The 19,472-nt window shown below is 41.8% G+C and overlaps 1 long non-coding RNA gene across 1 annotated transcript in view; it reads left to right on the top strand.

The window, feature by feature from the left end:
- Positions 1 to 1,142: 1,142 nt before the first annotated feature.
- Positions 1,143 to 19,472, top strand: part of LOC149868959 (uncharacterized) — an 82,143-nt gene continuing 63,813 nt past the window's right edge. Inside the window, exon 1 of the long non-coding RNA XR_016441044.1 lies at positions 1,143 to 1,376. This is a non-coding gene — a long non-coding RNA (uncharacterized LOC149868959). The remainder of the gene's footprint in view (positions 1,377 to 19,472) is intronic.

Genomic DNA, 19,472 nt, shown 5'->3' with positions numbered 1-19,472 from the left:
ACCAGCAGCCATGTGGGGGACAGCAGCACTTTTCAATCAGTCTGCACCAGAAATAGCTTCCCTAAGAAAGCACCAAAGAGAGCCAGGGAGATAATAAAAAAACTTTCTTGTATTCTGAGCGGAGAGAGGTTTTCATGCTTCTCAAGGCAATAAAGGCCCGAAAAATCAAACAGAGCACACAATATATTAAATAGTCAGGCTTACTAAAATAGTTCCAGGGGGGTGAATGTAAGGCTGGTTAGAATAAGATGGCTTTTAACAGCATGTTGCTTTCATTTCTTTTACTTTTGTTTATTCTTTCTCATTTCCTGCCTTCTTTGGTAATTGGGTACATGTGCACACTCTCTCTTTCCCCCTCTTCTCCACCTCCGAGTATGTATGTGTTATTTTTGGTTATATGGGTCCTGGAAAACAAGAAAACTAAAAAACAAAAGGACTAATGGTTGTGTACTATGGCAAATTTAGAACAGCCATGCTACTGCCAGGTGCATCACCACATATCCCTCTAGCAGCAACAGTATTTTGTGACGGCTCTGTTTTAATTAACGGTTTTGCCCTTGCACTGAGCCTTCCACCTGTGCAATGCAATAGTCTTTATATTGGTTAGTTAAGTCCAACAACACTCCTGTGAAGTATCTCCCTTTTTACAGACAGGAAACAGACACACAAGTTAAGGAACTAGCTTATGGTCTCTTACCAAGTCTGTGGCAGACTTAGTAGCCAGATCCCTTTACTTCCTGCCCTGTGTTTTAACCTCTAGATTGGACTTCACCCAATTTCAAAATTTAGTTTAATTTCTATGAATCCTCATGTGGCATTTCTTATGTATCTTTGGCATCAGGCCAAGCACTAAGCAGAAGGCAGGAAACAGGTTGGTTGTAAGGTATAGATAGCCAAGATATTTATTAACATTGTGGGAAAAAAATGCAAATCAATGAAGGAAAATACCCTTCAGACACGGGTTCATAGTTTCCCGAAAAGCCAAGGATGCTTATATTTTTCCCTTCCTCCTGAGGTTCTTCCAGATCCTTTGCTTTGCTTGACCTGGCACTTCATGACTTTCACAGCACTATCCTGCTCCAGTCGAGTGTTCTAACCCTTTCTGTAGCTTCCTTCCTCCCTGCTGCCTGCAGCCAGTTCACTAGCTCAGCCCCAGCCCCATGTCGGGTCTTTACAGGACATGGCTAATTCAATGCCCTCCTAACTTACTTCAGGAGAAGTCTTTCTCAAGTAAAACAGCTCCCTTTGTTTAAATAAATCGATGAAGCCAGAGCAAAATATAAACAGAAGAACCGTCCCCTTTCTGTCCTGGGGTAAAATGTGGCAGACTATGAACACTGCAGGAATTTGGAGAAGAAAAACAAGCGGAGTAAAAGGTAAGTCTCATTTACATGTCAGCTTTATCATAGTTCCATGTGCATTCATTTAAGGAAAGCACCCTCAAAATGAAGTGACTGGCATTTAAAATAAACATTTCCCTGCCCAGGGTTTTGGAGAGGGAAAGGAATGGCTATCATGTGTGCTTCTTTCAGGATATGTGCTTTAAAAATGGTGCTAGCAAAAATTTTCCTCATTGCTGCATGCTGGTCTAACCTAACAAGAGCTGGTTGAGCTGTGTGTTCTATATATTGTTCCCACTCTTGATTTGCGAGTGTGCTGAGAATCAATCCTGATTTTAGTGAATGTTTTAGTTCTTCCTAAGTCATTTGCCAAATAGTAAATAATTTTTAGCCTGCTGGTGGTTTGTAAAGTTTGCTTCAAAGACTCAGCAGTTGTAATTTGTTATTCATGTTATATGATTGCTTGCCTAAGCCATGTAGCATTGTGACTGTAGCCTGATTGGATGATTTGGTAGAAGGCTGAATAACAGGTAACAAATTTTCATTATGCTTCTTCAGAGGAACAGACTAAAGTGTGTGAAAATGTTATGATTTGCAGAGGTTTTTTTCCAGAATACCAGGCAGTCAGTTGCACATTCCCAAGTAGCACTCCACATAGCAAAGTGGGCTTAAGTCTTCAGTTTGCAGCATGTAGCCCCCATCTTGCACAAATTTACACATTGTTTTGACTTCAGTGGTACAATTCAGTGGTTAAAATAAACGTGCCCTTACATCTTGCTGTGATTGGGGCTCAAGAGTGAATCAGATTTTTTTAAAAATTTCTAACCATTGGTACTAAATCCCAAATGAAGAAAAGAATAAAAGAAAGAATAAATAAAAAGGAAAATAAACAGATTCCAAGCATGCAGCTCACCAAATTGCAAACCCTCAGGAACACAGCTATGAAAGTTTCATTAGCTGGGATTCATTTAGACTTGACAGCATGGAAACAAAAGCTGGTAAGAGATACACATTTGAACAATCGGACAATGGTGGATATATATAGAAAAAACTCAGCAGGCACTAATAAAAGGCTGGGCTTGATGAAGGCTACAAAAAGACCTGAAAATCTGCATTTCAAGAAGATGAGTCACTTGTGATAACTATGTACTTTCTTTTCCTGTCACCCCTCACTGGGGTGATCTAAATTTTATGTAAACTACATTTAGATAATAACATTAGCAATGCTTTTTAAAAAATGTCCACCAATCCCACAATGTGATATAACCTACTACATCCCCAATCACCTGCTTCCCTTTCTCAGTTATATGTGGGCATTAAACTCCACGGCACGTTTACTCAGGTTGGCATCTACTCTGGAGCAAGGTGGTAAGAGTAGGGGGAGACATGAGTTTGCTTGAGGAGGAGAGAAGCTGAAACAGTGCTGGGCATGTGGATGAGGAGGCTGTACCTCCAATTTCTTTGAGGCTTTGGCACTGAAAGATTTTTTTCTGGTTCTTGACCCCATGTTTCTCCAGTCTACTGACTAGCCCCAGAGGAATGGGTTCCTTAGCAGTGGGACACTGCTGATGTCCAAGTAACTATGCCAATTAATTACGCCTTATTAAATGTAATCAAGGTGCCAGGATCAAATCCTTACTATTTCATCCCCTAGTTTTACAATTTCTCAGGTTTTGGGTTGCTTTATGTTTATTGACAACATGGCAATGGTATTGACTGTAAGGCCAAACCACCGTTTGGGCTTGTGTGACATTTTTGGTTTCGTAGTCAAAATCAGATTAAATACCAAAATGTGGGGTTTAGGGTACTGAACAATCTTGTGATTATCCTTATCCAATATACAGATTAAGATTGTTGTCCCATCTGATTATTATTGTTTGGTGTTGAATATAATCCAGGTCTATGAGTGCATGTCATTCAGCATTGTCTGTAGTACCTCCACTTGGCTACCCTGCCAAGCCCCCAGAGCACATATGCTTTTGCATGCTTCCTTTTTGGCAGGTTTGCTTGCTCTGCTCAGCTGGTGTGCTACTGGAGTTACCAGCTACAAGTGGCTGCATACACCTGACACTAGCTTTGGTCTTAATCCATTCAGCAAAGATGAACTCAGCGGGCGAAGAGGGGGACCTCAGTGTGGATGTAGTCAGAGCTTTGCCAGTGCAGAGTAGGCCTATACCTTGAGTGTTTTCTGTTGAAGTAGTTATGTCCCCTACATTTGTGCCTTCTCTGGTGAGACCTTTCTGAGTCATCTTGTAAGTAACTTTAAGGTAGGATATTCTGGCTCCCTTTCATTGTTGGAAATGGACATTTTTTACCATATTCCATGAGGAAGGATAGAAAACTGGGCATTAAATGATCCACCACTGCATCTGCTACTCACAAAGTACTTATAAAAATCAAACATATATAATAACACTCCCCAAACGGTTAAAAAAAATATCTCCGCATCTCGCTCGTCATAAACTATAATTGTTGTTTTAATTTGGAAAGTATTAACGTGGCTTGCCTCTGTGACTTCATTTTTGCTTTGAGGTTTGCTGAGCTCCAAGATTCTATCCCTTCCCCCATGCTTTCGGCTTCGCATGGGACTGACTAACAGCAGTCCTATAAATTACAGCTTCACTGGGCAGCGGACATCATCACACTAGATGGCAGTAGCACCCCAGTTTATGGAATGGTCCTTTGGACTTCTCCCCTCCCCCAAGCGGTTCCTGCCTAGAGCTATAAGGCAAAAAAAAATAAATAAAATAAAATACAGTTTTTGTGCTGTAGAGGGCTCATTCAGAAAAGCTGTTATAAACCAAATTCTACACATCTTCCTCATATATTACCCCCTCCCCCTCACTCCCAACATCTTTTTTTTCAGGTTTTTCTTCTACAAATGTTAATTAGGAAGCAATTTATTGTTACGTGAGAATCATAGAATCATACAGCATCCCTGTACAGGATGATACATTATCTTTCTCTGAAGAAATAGAAGCACTTGTGCTGCTGGTTGGCCAAGGTTACAGCAAAGCTGCTGTTCTTGCTTGCAAACATACTGTGTTTTATGCATCAACAGTAGCACTGGTAGTTTGGTATTTTTGTGGGTGGTATTCTCACCTCTGATTGAGTTAGTCATACAGATTTTCATTCCAGTCAGGGGATCTAGTAGCCCTCCTGCTATACCAGTATATTGACATAACAGTGGAGTGGTGGGGTATATTGCACTGCTAGAAGGTGACACTGCTATAGAATGTGTGTTGGGGGGAGGGGGGAAATGAGGTTACCTTGATTATTTTGAAACAAGCAGCTAGAGATTAAGACTTATTTAAACAAAATGAAGGGGAGGGGGCTGCAACGCCTGTTACCTGATCATTTTCCTTGGCTGGTTCATAAAACATCCAATCAGCTTTTTGGCAGTGTGTGTTAATGTATCAGAGACCACATATTAGGCCGTTAGCTTAATCAGGTACAGGAATAAAAAAACCCCCGTGAAAGTGTGACAGTGTTACTTTTCCTGTCTGCTACTACCCCCATTTTTGTGCTCATGCTGGCCAATAAGATGTAGTGAGTTGGCCTTTCACACACCTCCTGCAGCAGAGAGATAAAAATCTATTTTGCAGCTCTCATCATCAAAAGAAAGAACTGTAGAGAAGCAGATAAGATGGGTGTCATCAATCTTGCATATGTATTGTACTCATTGATACCGTGCAGCTCAGGGACGCACATTCTTCTCTGCAGTGTGTCTCGTGCCAACACAGGAGGCGGATATGTGAGTTACTGTCACATTGAGACTGCCTTTGAGCAAAGCAGTTACACTTGAATATTTTCTGCTGTCATTTTGCTAGTGAGGGTGGGGAAAGGGAAGAGATATTGTTACACTAATCACAAGTTTCTTTTATTAACATGACTGGAAAGTTTAGATCTTTTAGATAAATAGTTGGAAGAAAGGAGAAGGAAAAATAATTTCAGAATCACAAAAGCACACATAGTCCCTTCTCCAGTGGATGGGGATCTCACCACTCTGCTTTAGAAATTTGTCATGTAAAAGTTGGAACCACCATCTGTGTACCCCAATGCAAGCAGATGGGCTTTGCATGTTCACCATAGAAGAAGCTGTGGGGAATCTGGAGACTCTACCCGATTCTGTTCTTCGTGTGAAATTAACCAGATGAGTTGAGAGGAGAGGCCCAAAGAATCATCCTGGTAGGTGGCCCCAAAATCTGGCACCAAAACCTCCAGTAAAGTGGCCATGTGCATTGTCTCTGTACCAGAAGGAAGTATACAAAGCTAGTTAGGGGAGATACTGAGCCACATTAAACCAGGGACTTTTTTCCTTGTCACTTATCATTGAACTGTGTGGGTGCTTTTGTGTTCAGATGAAAGTTTTGCTGGAGGAGTGGTGAAATACAGATTGGGCAGCAACCTCTATAGCCAGGGATGTAGCTCTCCTCCTTGGACCTCTCAAGATGCTGCAAATTTGCTACAGCAAAGCACTGCTTTACCTGTGGCAGGTTAGGGTGTTAATGTCTTGTGGCTGTGTTTGGGGCTGACTGTGTAGGTTTGCTCATAGGTTAGACAATGGATTTGTATAGGATGGTTTGGATAGAGATGATCCTGCCTTATGCAGGGGTTGGACTAGATGACCTCTGAAGGTCCCTTCTAGCCTTGCTTTTCTATGATTTTATAAATAGTAAGACTGTGTTTTGTATTTATCTGGAGCATGTGTGCAAAATCACAGGGCCCATTAATGCATAAACGTAATGACGTGTAGTTCCTAGCTAACTGCAGTGGCTTCAGTAGGATGATTCATCTGAGGCTGATTTACCACATTGGTCTATAACCTTGAACTTTTTTTAAAGGATATGGGGCAAAACATAATTGAGTGTTTTCATTCATCAATATGATTATGTAAATTAATACATATTTTATGTTAAATATACATATCCATCCACGGGCTCTTAGTTCGTATTTTATTTTATATAAAGTGAGTTTTATTCAGGCAGCAACATTGCTTTGGTTAAGTTTGTGCCAGGTTTTCCATTTCATTTTAACAGGAGTGGACAGATTTAATAATAATAATAAAAAAATCTGTTTTCTGTGAAAGATCAGTTCCAAATCTGTATTGAACCTCATGAAGTGCTTGAATTTTCTACAGAGGTTTCTTTTGGAAAAATGTAAGGATAATTATGACTCTTCCACATGACACTGGTGTTTGATATTTTTCCTAACCCATTTTGGGAGAGTGGGAAAGTGCTTTTCACTATGAAATGAAATATGTGTCTTTCTTTACTATGAGAAGGCTGGAAAAATTGTTTAAACAAATACATATTGTTTGTATCATTTCCATGGTTCAATTTTAGGAAAAAACAGCTTTTCTCTTAATATAATTGATAACTACCAATAAAGGTCTTGAACTGCCATTGACAACACAAAATCCTATGGAAGAATCAAATGACCATGAAAAGAACTAAAAGGATTACATGCATAAAAAGAAATTTCTGATAAAATCATTGCTTGCACAAAAATACTGCAGATGCAAACATAAAGACCATAAAAGGCCTGGTTATAGGTGATTCCACTGTGATTTTTATGCACTTTTGGAAGGAAAAGAAAGGTAGACTTATAACCAAAACAATACAGCAATGGTAAGGTAAGCATTGTGATGATAATTTATTTGGCATACTATTACAAGAGATGCAACTGGAACCCAGAATAAACAGTGAGGCTCATTGTCTTCATGGAAGAACTAAATCACAGACAATTGTTTTGATCTATGCCTCTTTTACCTTTGCCCTTTAGTGTAAGTGCTGGGTTTCTTGTTTTAGATCCCAGGTCCTATGGTTCAATGTCTGCTAATGTTCATAGAGATCTGAACTGCTGTAGGGTTCCTGAACATAGAGGCTAGCTTCTCTAACAACCCATTCTCAAACATAGTTCTCTGATACCCTCTGTTAACCAGGTAAATGGGTCTCCTCTTGTATTTGCATTAATCCATCTGGCATTTAGCACATACAGTACGGTAGAAGCTCACAATTTTTTAAATGAAAAGTAGTCTACTAATTTGGAAAGATCTCATAGATATGTGCATAAAAGTCTATGAGGTTATTGCTATGGTTTTGAACAACTGGGAGATGGAGAAAGTTGGAGATTGTATTGCTTTTTTGATAGGGGATGTACAAAATGGCAAGGCATGCTGGAGACATTTTCTTAATTTGTTTTTTTTGTTTGGTGTGATTGCCATGGAACCTGTCAGTAAGTTGAGCATTTGCCCATTGATATACTTGCATGGGTAGCAATGGGGAATCTCTGTGGTTGAGGCAGAAACCAGGGTAACAAATAGCAAAGTCTGCCTCAGTGACGAGACGGTTTGATTGATGGAGTGGGTTAGTAGAAGATCTCTAGAGCTGGTTATAGAATCATAGAGAGAATATGGAAGAGGAGAAAGGTCCAGGGGAACCCTATAGACAAAACCTGTAAGATAGGCTGCACATTTCTGCACAATTTACTGAACAAAAGAAGGTGGTGAGAGTAAAGTTGGTTAGTGGAATAAAGCTATGAGGGAGCCAACACATTTAGTCATAGAATTACAAAATGTTTGCTAATAATCACTAACAGCTTCAGTTTTCAGCTGTTGTGTCTTTAATGCAACTTGGGCCTGATTATCATCCATAACTGACATTAAATTGAGCTGAAATTGTGACTTCTGCAAAACGGTGGCCCCAAATGTTAGGAGCTGGGTCTGTAGGCATACAAATTGGCAAAACTTAAGGTACCTGTAGACATGCTGGGAGGCTGATCTGAAGCGCTGTAATTATGTGTTGGAGCAGACTTGATTAATCTAGTCTGCTGGAGCTTGCCAGTTAGCGTACTCCACCCAGCTTCCATGTCTTGTGTATCAGCATCGGAACCACTTTAATTAAAACACACACCTCCACCTCAGGGTATGTGTAAAAATATCCTTATAGACTAATGTGTAAAAAACATTCTGTTATAGGAAACCATCCCACCCCATTCAACAATAAAAAAGCAGGCCAGTTGCATACAGTAACTTCTACTAGGCCTGAGGCTGTATGAAAAGTTATTGAGAATGTAATGATTACAGCATTTGCCAGACAAATCTTACATCCTTGCTTGTGTATAATTGCATATAGCTGTATTATGTAGTCTTGTATATGTAATTAAATGCTTTGTAAAGCATTTTGAAACATCAGATTATATAAAAAGCACCATTAGGTTGCAAGTTGTTTCCTCACAATAAGCAGCATTAAAAAAAAAAGTAGTAAAGTTGCCAACATTTTATCTGATATCTCTAAAATGATTTTTCCCCTGCACCCACCAACTGTTGTTTTTCAGATCACATTTGATGAAGAGACAAGTCATTATTAAAATCATATATTTAATGAGGGGATAAATCCATATTAAAGCTGTTAAAGCAAAATGTACAGCACATTAAGAAAGCATCATAAAAATGTGACTTGGAATAGTATAAAATATCTGGCAAATACAATTCTGCCAACATGTAAAGATACTTTTAAAGCATTATTTATAGATATTATTTTACCATCCCAAGCCATTGAGATCAAGGTCACCCAGTGGACTTCTGGGCAATGGGTCAAGACTTGAGAGGCAATATTGATAACACCAGCTGACAGTTTCTTGGCCACAGCTGGCAGGTTTCTTAGAAGAAGCATTTTCTAACTTTTAATGAACAATGAAAATCTGTTTGCTGTGAAACTGCTCATGTCTGTCTTGATCACAACTCATTAATCGTGGTCAGTAAATGTGCCTGCATTAGTGTAACTGCTATCTCTCTTCTTGCATCATTCTGTAAATCAGCCAAGTAAATGCATATGATGAATACTGCAATCCCAGACATTTTTTTCTTCCCAAGACCCTGTTTTTGCTCTCTCCTTGTCCCCTGCCAGTGATATTTTCCAGCATTTAAACTCCCAAAGCTGAAAAGTTTCATTATGCTGGAGCTGACAATAATAAATTGTAAACTATGATTGAAGCAGACACAAACAGTGGCCAGGAGTCCCAGCACACTGATTCCTTCTTTGGTAGGAAGGGTTTTCACTCCTCTTTTAATAACTTGTTCTCTGTATTGATCACTAGGTTTTGTCTCTCCTTGTTTTATATCTCTGTTTAACTTTGCATAATTTCTCCCAAAGGACAAGAAGAAAATCTTCTTGATCTCTTTCGATAACACACCTTCTTCCCTGTAAATCTGTCTCATTCACATATTAATCTGCAGGTCGCACCATGAGATTCTCTGGGACATTAAGGTCTGCTATTTTCCCAGACTTCTTTTGCATGACAAGACCTTGTGACTGTAAAACAACACTCACTTTCCTCATACTGCTCCCATGAAACTTCCTAGAGGATCATCAATTCACTCTTCTCTGTCACTGTTCTCACAAGCTCTGTTTAATGTATTTCAGACATCCTGACTGGCAATATTGAACAATGAAATATTGATTAATGTTTGACTGAAATACATTTTGTCTTATCATGTATTTTCTATATTTCTCACGCCATGTTTTAATATGGTTTCTCAAAGTACTGCTGCTTAGGGTGTGAACACGGGAATTTGGAGCCCTTTCAAAGGGAAGTTTTCAGAAGGGCAGCAGCTGGTACCTTCTAATTCAGGGTGGGCAAAATGAGGACTGCGGGCTGGATCCAGCTGGCCAGGCCATTCTGTCCAGCCTGTAGGGCACCTAAAAAAAATTTAGAGAATGTATATTTATCTGCTTCTGGCTGCCTGTCATCTTTGACAAGAGCTAGGGGCAGTAGGACCCAGGGAGAGCCAGCAGGAGCCAGCAACAAGGCCAGCCTGACCCTGCCCCCCAGGGTGTGTGTGTGTGTGTGTGTGTGTGTTTGTGTGTGTGTGTGTGTGTGTGTGTGTAAGAGATGCGACAGGCCAGTGTCTTGAAATCCACCCTAGGGTGTTTGGGGGGGTGTGTGGGAGAGAGAAAAGTGCACGTATGTGTGTCCATTCCCTGAGTTGTGTGTGTGATGAGCCATTGTCTTCAGATCTACCCTGGAGTGTGTGTGTGCGTGTGAGTGTATGTGTGTGTGTGAGAGAGAGAGAGAGAGAAAGAGACTCTATGTGTGTGTCTATTTGTGTGTGCAGTGAGTGTGTTCATAGGGCAAGTCCCACACACATCCCACCAAACACATGCACCCATACCATCCTCACACTGCCATACACACAGAACTCCAAACCCCCTCACACACCTCAGCCACCCTCCCCTCACAAACATTTCCCCCACAAACTCTGTACCCACCCACACCCGACATATCCATACACACACACATGCTCCTTCACCTCACACCCACACCCCACATACCCACACACTAACAGCCCCCCACAAACCTATCCCCATGCCCCCCATAATATATAAGAATAAGACTTCATTTTAAACTGTTGTGCAATCACCTCTGCATACACTACACAAACTTGTAAATCAGGACAAAAAGATCTTTTAAAATCAAATTAATGTATGTTATAGATGTTCAATTGTTAGAATACAATTTGGTATTTTTCTGGTTCTGAGATGGCAAAACCCCCTGCTGAAAGGAGTATTTCCAGGGGCAAGAGGAGGAAGTTCTGGTGGCAAAGGTCAGGGGTTAGGGGGCTGGAGTTCCAGTCAAAAGATGGCGACCAGGGGATGGGGCATCTGGGGATACCAGTGTGGCCCTTGACAGCTTGCCAAAACTCAGTAAGTGGCCCTCCACCCAAAATTGTTGTGTGTGAATAAGCTGCAAATGATTCAAATTTAGCAAGTTGGATCCAACTTTAACCCTGGATGAAGGAATGTTATCCCTGCTTTAGTAGAGAGCATGAATCTCTTAGCTTAATTAGCTCTGCAGTAAAGATCTCAGTGTCTGCACGTGTGCCCCAGTTAGACTGTAGTAATCTAATAAACTCTGTGGAGGAGTTTTTTTGGTGCACAGCGGTTTACATGTGGATGCTGTGGCATGAGGGTGCTTCAATGTGGAGGCTGCCTGCCAACTAGCCCTGCATTGGAGCACCCTCATGCCCCAGCCAGCCCCTCTGCAGTATGTTAAGCTAGGTTGGAGCAACGCAGGGCTGGCAGACTGATCCCTTCTCCGCAGGCTGTTGCCAGCTGGGCCTTCCCCACCCCAGCTCAGCATGCTGTGGTTCCAACTGCATGTATAAATGCAGGACCCAGGAGCAAGAAACTCCAGGGCAGTATGCACCAGAGATTATTGCTGTGCATTAATAGCACATGTAGATGTGCCCAGACATACCTGTGTGTGAACTCAGCTGGAAATTCTGTATATTGGGCTATTTATCAGTCAGTGGAGTGACTCTAATCTATACCAAAATGTAATACAAAATTAATAGTTGGTTCAAAAATAAATGCCCCTGTAAAAACCTCTTTTACATCCTTGCAGCCAAATTAAGCTGTTGGTATCACACCCATGAAAATAAGTGCAGAAGATAATCTGAAAGTGCTTAAGGCTCTAGGAAATCCTCTGTGTTTTGCTTTGTGAACACTGGCCTGATAAAGCAGTTTTTATGAAAACTTCTGATTTCGGAACAAGCTGAAACCGTGACTTTTTGTCAATGTGAATGGTGATTATTTGCACTTGTGTTCTTCTATTCAGCATCCAAATTGTCAGGGTTAGGCCTCTTAGACAACGTCCAGTGCTTAGGCCTTATAGATTTGCTGTCTGGAAGGGCCAGTTGCTATTTAAAAAAAGATGTTTTAAAACTGCTTTACATTATGGGGAAAATGTGATCCAAAATGACCCTGTTATTTTGTATATAATATGTCTGCATAAAGCTCTGCTTCTTTGGGATTTTTGGTGGGGATCAGGTATGGGGATTGTGGGGGATGTGTAGTTCTTAAATCGGACAGATAGATTTCACTTGCTAGAGGCATATTCTTTTTGTGTCTCTGAGCTGGACTCCTTTTGTGCTACCCTGACATATCACCTGGGTATTTTTGTTTGTTAAGCAATTTTCTTTTTGTTCAGCTAAACAGTCTGAAGTCTATTTTGGACTACTGGATTCATACAGATGGTCTAAAATGAACAGGAGGACCAGGGTCACAAGGTAAAGCGCCGTTCTGTATATTACTAGGACTGTGTGAAGCTTCGGTCCCTGATTTGATTCGGCGGAGATTCGGCCCAATTCAGTGGCTGAATTTTCAAATCAGAATTGAATCAGAGGACCGTTTAATCTCTACAACATGAACTGGAACCCTCCAAATTGATTCAGAGATTCAGACGGAGACAGCTTTCAATGTTTTTTCTACATACCTCTAGGTAGCAGGGGCTTATTAGTGCTGCGATGGGGGGGGGCGCATGAAGCATCCCACAGAAGTGTGGGGGGCTCCCCAGTACATTCAGCAGCAGACATGGAAGTGGACCAGAAGTACTTCCAGTCCACTTCTGGGTTCACTGCTGCTCATGTGGAAGGCCTCCCTGCACTTCTGTGGGATACTCCACGTGACCCAGCACCACGGCGATCACAAGCTGGGCCTGCTACTTCAAGGTATGTAGAAAAAACATTTAAAGCTGCATCTATGTCTGAATCACTGATTCTCTGAATCAGCATCAGATTTTCAGATTTGGATTTGGCTGAATCGAATCAGGGATCTGAATCAACAAATCAAATCTCTATCCCTGATTCAGGCTAAATCTGAATCGAATAGGGCCAGCTTCGCACATCCCTAATATTTACCTCCTATATAGTTGATCTGAGATTTTCTGGTTTATAGATTCATTGATCAACCATATAGGAGGTAAATATACAGAGTAGCACTTTACCTTGTGATCCCAGTCCTCTTGTTCATTTTAGACCATTTGTATTATTTCAGTAGTGTTTCTGAAGTCTTATTTCTCCCAGTGTCTGATGTCAACCTCTTTGAAATCAATGGCTTCAAGGGATTTTTGAATTATAACACTGATTCTGTTCAACATCAAACCAGGTCCAATTTGACACATGCCCAGCAAGTTTTAACATTCGGGCAATAAAAGATACTGAAAATTATTTTATGTATAATGCTGGGATTTTGGTTGTAGCCATGTTGGTGTAGGGACATAGGTAGGTTCTTTGAGTGGATGTGATACCTTTTATTAGACTAACTGAGTAAAATTATTACTAGATTTAGTTGGTCTAATAAAAGATATCACATCTACTCAAAGAACCTTGCCTTTTATATAATAGCATCGGTCGTATTATTGTAAAGCCGTTTAGTCTCTTTGAACAGTATTTTTTTATCATCACCATGGATAATGGCTTTTATACTGTAAGACCTGAAACTTGAATCTACGTCTGCAAGAGCATGTGAAGGATAGATTGGTTCCAGGATTATTAACAAATGTGATTGCTTACTGCTGTGTCACTGTTAAAGTTTGTTACAAGTCAGTAGTGAATTAAAGTTATGACAACTGTTCAAGTAGCCAAGCCAAAATGAGTTACTGACCTTAGTTTGCTTTCTATTGTGAGGGTGGTCAGGCTACTATGCTGCCCATACTGGTGGGACTTATTATCAGCTGCTAGAGAAAGGCAAACAGATACAAATACCAAGCTATCTGCCATTATAATGGAAGGTCCTTCTAGGTTATGATTGAGTTGGGATGGTTACACAGCAGCTGTCTATGCTATTAGCAGTATTTCTAAACAGAAGACCATTGCTTCCAGGGCTGTCAAATCAAACAGATTCCAAGGACACTAAACTCATTAAAACAAACCAAAATAAAATCTTCCATTTGTTTAAACAGCTTATTGAATAGCAGTTTATATTCAAGTCTTAATTAATTAAATGCTAATTCAATGAGTCACTAAAAAGGAATGTTTTAGGTGGCAGGCAGGAGGTACTGACAGATGCTAACAGGTAATTTTTAGCTAAACCTTGTCTAAAATATGCGTTTCTCCCACTCTTGATTCACCTACTATAGAATACTGACACTGGTCTCCCATACAATAGAAGATGAGCTTATCTGATATCATAGATCTTTTTTGTGTTACTGTTTTCAGATCTTGCTTACAAAACAGGGATATGCCAAAATCTGTCATAAGGTTGAAAATTTCTCTTCCCATAATGAGCATGTGAAAAGTGAGCTGTGCAAATCATGAATGGTGTTGAATATTAAAAATCGAATACCCTAGACCAGTGCTTCCTAAACTTTTTTTCCCTCAGCATGACTGCATTTATGCTCCTGTTTCCTTAGTATGGCCCCTCACTCCCAGCCCACATAGCCCCCTGCTTCCACAACCCTCTTGGCTGATACTGCGAACCACTGATGTCATGACCCACAGTTTGGGTGGCATAGACACAGTATAGTAAAGAAACAATGGAGTTAATCTATTTTCCAGTATTAAAACAAAATACATACCTCCATCATGATTATTCAAATAAATTCCAAACATTTCTAAAACTTACTTGCCTTTGATTTTATTTTTAATTTCTTAAGAAGTTTTACTTCTATATACAATAAATGTTAGGTCAGCCAAAATTGAGAAACGAAGTTGTGGAACACTGAACTTCACATAACTGTATCTAGACCACTTACAGAGTGGTGGCCCATTGCCAATCCTTTTTTTTTTTTTCCAAATATGCCTTTTACAAGCATTCCCAGATATAACCATCAACAAAAAACAAAACAAAGCAAACAAACAGAATAAAACAATCAACCAAGCAATTAACCTAACAAAAGTGTAGGAAATTAAGCAGTGAAACTCAATATTATTTACACATGACATCTTTGCTGGGTATAATTAACTTTTTAAATAATTATTTAAAAACTTTGAGGGAAGCTACACTGATACCCAAAACACAAATGAAATATCACAATATGAAAATAAAGATAGGTCTGAATCTCATGATCTGGTGGAGTTTGTTCAACAGAAGCCTGGAGTTAGGGAGGTAAAGGAGGCTTTAGGGTAACGTTATGCATCTCTAATTTTAGGGTCCTCTGGGAATCAGCTCAGTCCTGGCACAAATTATAGCAACCTCAGGACTCTGGTTTATAGCTTATGGTCTGTGGTCCCAACTACCAATTCTGGCACTTGGGTGTGGGCATGCTCTGGCTACCATTTTCCCTAAGAATGTCTCCTACATTGGAAACAAAAGGAGATGCTTTGTCACCAAGGAATTCTGATTCAGAGGGTGAAGCTTCTATTACCCAGCTAAGTAGCATGGGTTAACATGTTTTGTACTGCTGAAGTAGAACAAAGAAGCTGGGTCATATAGGAAGGCCAGAGTCCAATGGTGAAGTCCTGTTCTATGTATTTACTGTGTGTGCCATGCTCTGCTAGCTCTATATGCAAAAAGGAATCGTTCTGATTATTCCCGAGAGAAGTGAAATTCATATATTATAAAACTAGTGCTACCAAAACCAACTGATGGTTTCTGTGAATTAATTCACTTATGTAAGCACATGGATTTGCTCATCTTTCTCTTTTTAGAAATGATGGCGGCAGTGAAACAAAGAGAATGGCCCATTTGCTGGATACACTCACTCTTTTCTGCAGTATGTCATTTTATAAATTCTAGAGGTCTGAAAAAGTTAAATAAATTTCAGACTCAAAGTTCTCAGCTAGCAGAGCTGTACTCATAACTGATCCTCATACCTTGAAGTGTATGTATTCTTGAAACATAAGTATTTATAGGAGAAATGGAATTATAAAACTAGCTAAGAGAATACCTTTTAGGTTTAGATTGTTGTCTGAATTGGACCCCACATCCCAGTTTTGAATATGAATCTCAATATTGTATAACATTAATTAGATTTACTAGTTTATTATTATATCAGTGCAAGATTATTTTTTCAGTACATTTTCTAGTATTGTGGCTGCCATAGTTATAAGTGATGGGGCCTCTTTTAATTCTCATAAGAGACTATTCTGTGGGTTGACATATTGCATTCTCAGCAATCTTTTCTTAACAATGTCTATTTCACTATTTCCTTTTATTTCCCTACCTAAAAAATTCTCTTCCTCTTTGTGTCTATATTTTTGAATGTTTATGATGTCCACGCTTAGTCAGCAACCTCCCTTAAGTGGTTATGGATGTTTCCTTTTACCTTTTTACTGTAGCAGGAAAGGTTTTGTATACCTACTTTAAAAACATGTTTCCTATACTTACAGTGGAACAAATAATCTCTTGCCACGTAGTAAAATGGTTAGAACAAACATTTATACTATGTCATTGTGTACTGATGTATTGCCCATTTGTGTGTATATGTAGCAAGAGCCTGGTTCCAGGGTAGCTGTTATGTCCCTGGTGGCTGGGGAGCCTTGCACTTACTCTGGCTTTCTGGGCCTCCTTTCCTTTTCCCTTGCCTACTACACCTTGATCGAATGAATCGGTTTGTGAAAATGGAGGCTGCCCTAGGGTTCCCAAGTGAGCCCTCATCCATTCTTTTAGCTAGCTGCTCCATCCTGGGCCTCTCTTGTCCCCATACCTGCTCCTCAGGATGGGCCCTCCTGGCCTGTGTGCACCCCCCAGGGCATCTGTAGCCTTAAGGGCTAATTTTTTGACTTCCAGCCTCCCCTGTGCCCAGGCCCATGCCTCCCAGATGCCATGGTTCAATCAGTCTCCCTTTTGGGGCCTCAGCATTCTCAGCCTTTGCCTCTCTCGTCGTGCTGGGCCTTTTAGCCCAGGCCCACTGTGTCAGACCTGGCTTCTGGGCTGTGGCCCTTGTCATGCTTCCTTTGGTTCTGGGCTCCCTGGCCCTGCTTCCAGCCTGCTTGGGCAGCCCTGCAGCCTCCTTCAGCTTTCACATTCCCAACCCAGTCTTCCAGTATAAACCATAAAAAAACAGTAAGCCCATGCAAACTAACCCTACACTAGGTCCAAACCTAAATGCCAGCTCACTGGCTGTATGACAAAACTTTTCTATACCTTGGGTTATATTCCTTAGAAAGCCATCAACACCTTCCCAGCAGCACTGTACCTAGACTTCTGGTGGCCCTGGGCAAACTTTTAGTATTAGGCCCCCCTTTGCCAGAGATAATGATAATAATCATTAAAAAATTACCATTTTTAGTCCCCCTTTCTGTCCGGGCCCCAGGTAGTCACCTGGTTTACCCATGCCTGCGTCCCGTCCCTCTTCCCAGGGTAGTTCAACTGCCAGTTAAGCGCTCCTGTGCAACCTTCCTGGGCAGGCGCTCTTCTCTCTGCCTGCAGAGCCAAGCTGCCTGCTTGGATCAGGCATTGGCTTGATGTGTGACTCCTAGGCTAGGGGCAGACATTACAGGAAACCCTTGCTATTTGCGGATTTGGCATTTGTGGTTTCGAATATTCATGGTGCTGTGGGATGACATTGTTACAATGCCAGTGGCATCTGTGGGAGCTCTGTGCTTGCCACGGCCGGGATCCCACTGCTGCACCCCCCCAGCTGCCAGGGGCACATGCCATTTCATAGTTTCATAGTTGGTAGGGTTGGAAGGGACCAGAGCAGATCATCGAGTCTGACCCCCTGCCATGGCAGGAAAGAGTACTGGGGTCAAATGACCCCAGCAAGGTGATTGTCTAGCTTTGTCTTAAAGACCCCTAGGGTAGGTGCCAGCACCACTTCACATGGAAGTTGGTTCCAGATTCTAGCTGCCCTGACAGTGAAGTAGCGCCTCCTGATGTCTAATCTGAATTTACCCTCTGCTAGCTTGTGACCATTATTTCTAGTCACTCTTGGTAGTGCTCGGGGGAACAGGGACTCCCCCAAGGCCTACTGGTCCCCTCTGACTAGTTTGTAACAGGCCACTAGATCTCCCCTCAGCCTTCTCTTGTGGACGCTGAACAGGTTCAGCCTCTCCTCATAGGGCCTGTCCTGCTGTCCCCTGATCACGTGAGTGGCCCTCCTCTGGACCCTCTCCATGTTGTCCACATCCCTCTTGAAGTGCAGCACCCAGAACTGGACACAGTACTCCAGCTGTGGCCAGACCAGTGCTGCATAGAAGGGGAGGATAACTTCCTTGGACCTGCTTGAGATGCATCTGTAGATGCATGACAAAGTGTGGTTGGCCTTCCTGGCTGCCTCCCCACACTGCTGGCCCATGTTCATCTTGGCATCAATGATGACTCCAAGATCCTTTTCTGCCTCTGCATGGACAAGAAGGGAGTTCCCCAACCTGTAGGTATGGTGCCAGTTGTGCCTCCCCAGGTGCATCACCTTGCACTTGTCTGTGTTGAATCCCATCCTGTTCTCATCTGCCCACCCCTGTAACCTGTCTAGGTCTGATTGCAGCCTATTCCTCCCTTCTAGCATGCCCACATCCCCCCACATCTTAGTGTCCTCAGCAAATTTGAACAGGGTGCTTTTTACCCCCTTGTCCAGGTCACTGATGAAGATGTTGAACAGTGTGGGTCCAAGGACCGAGCCCTGCAGAACCCACCTGCCCACATCCCTCCAGGTCGAAAATGACCCTTCCACTAGCACTCTCTGGGTGCGGCCCTCCAGCCAGTTGGCAACCCATTTGACTATGTAGGTGTTGACACCACAGTTCCTCAGCTTTTTAATGAGAATGGGGTGAGAGACCCTAAGCATAATCTCCCCTGCTGGCCCCTCATGGACATGTGCCAGAATAATTCTCTCAAAAAGCTTACCCAGGATTGAGGTAAGACTGACTGGCCTATAGTTTCCCAGGTCCTCCTTCCTCCCTTGTTTTGAAGATGGGAACCACATTGACCCTCTTCCAGTCCTCTGGCACCACATCAGAGCACCACAAGTGCTCGTAAAGCCATGCCGGGGGTCCCTCAATGACCTTCGCTAATTCCCTCAGCACTCTGGGGTGGAGATTGTCTGGACCAGCTGGTTTAAATACATCCAGTCCCTCCAGAAGTTCCCTGACTAGATCCTCACTTGGCCTAGGTGCACATCCCCTGGGGCCTGAGGGGGGCCCAGTGGGGAGGGGGGGGGCTGATCTGGTCCCAGCTTAGGAAAATGGAGGCAAAGAAGTTGTTAAATGGGTTAGCTTTGTTGTCTGGTGTGACGACCAAATTTCCTAGCGTGTCTTGCAGGGGCCCCATGTTACTCGGTACCTTCTTTTTGCCCCCTATGAATTTAAAAAAGGACTTCTTGTCTTTGTTCCGGGTAGCTAGTCTCAATTTCATCTCCGCCTTGGTCTTCTTGATTGCCCCCCTGCATCCCTGAGCAATTGCAGTATAG

This window comes from Crocodylus siamensis, chromosome 3 (assembly GCF_052110815.1).
Source record: "Crocodylus siamensis isolate JL-2025a chromosome 3, ASM5211081v1, whole genome shotgun sequence".
NCBI classification, from domain to species: domain Eukaryota; kingdom Metazoa; phylum Chordata; order Crocodylia; family Crocodylidae; genus Crocodylus; species Crocodylus siamensis.
Note: the sequence above shows the minus strand (reverse complement) of the source record. Positions and strands in the feature narration are given on the sequence as shown.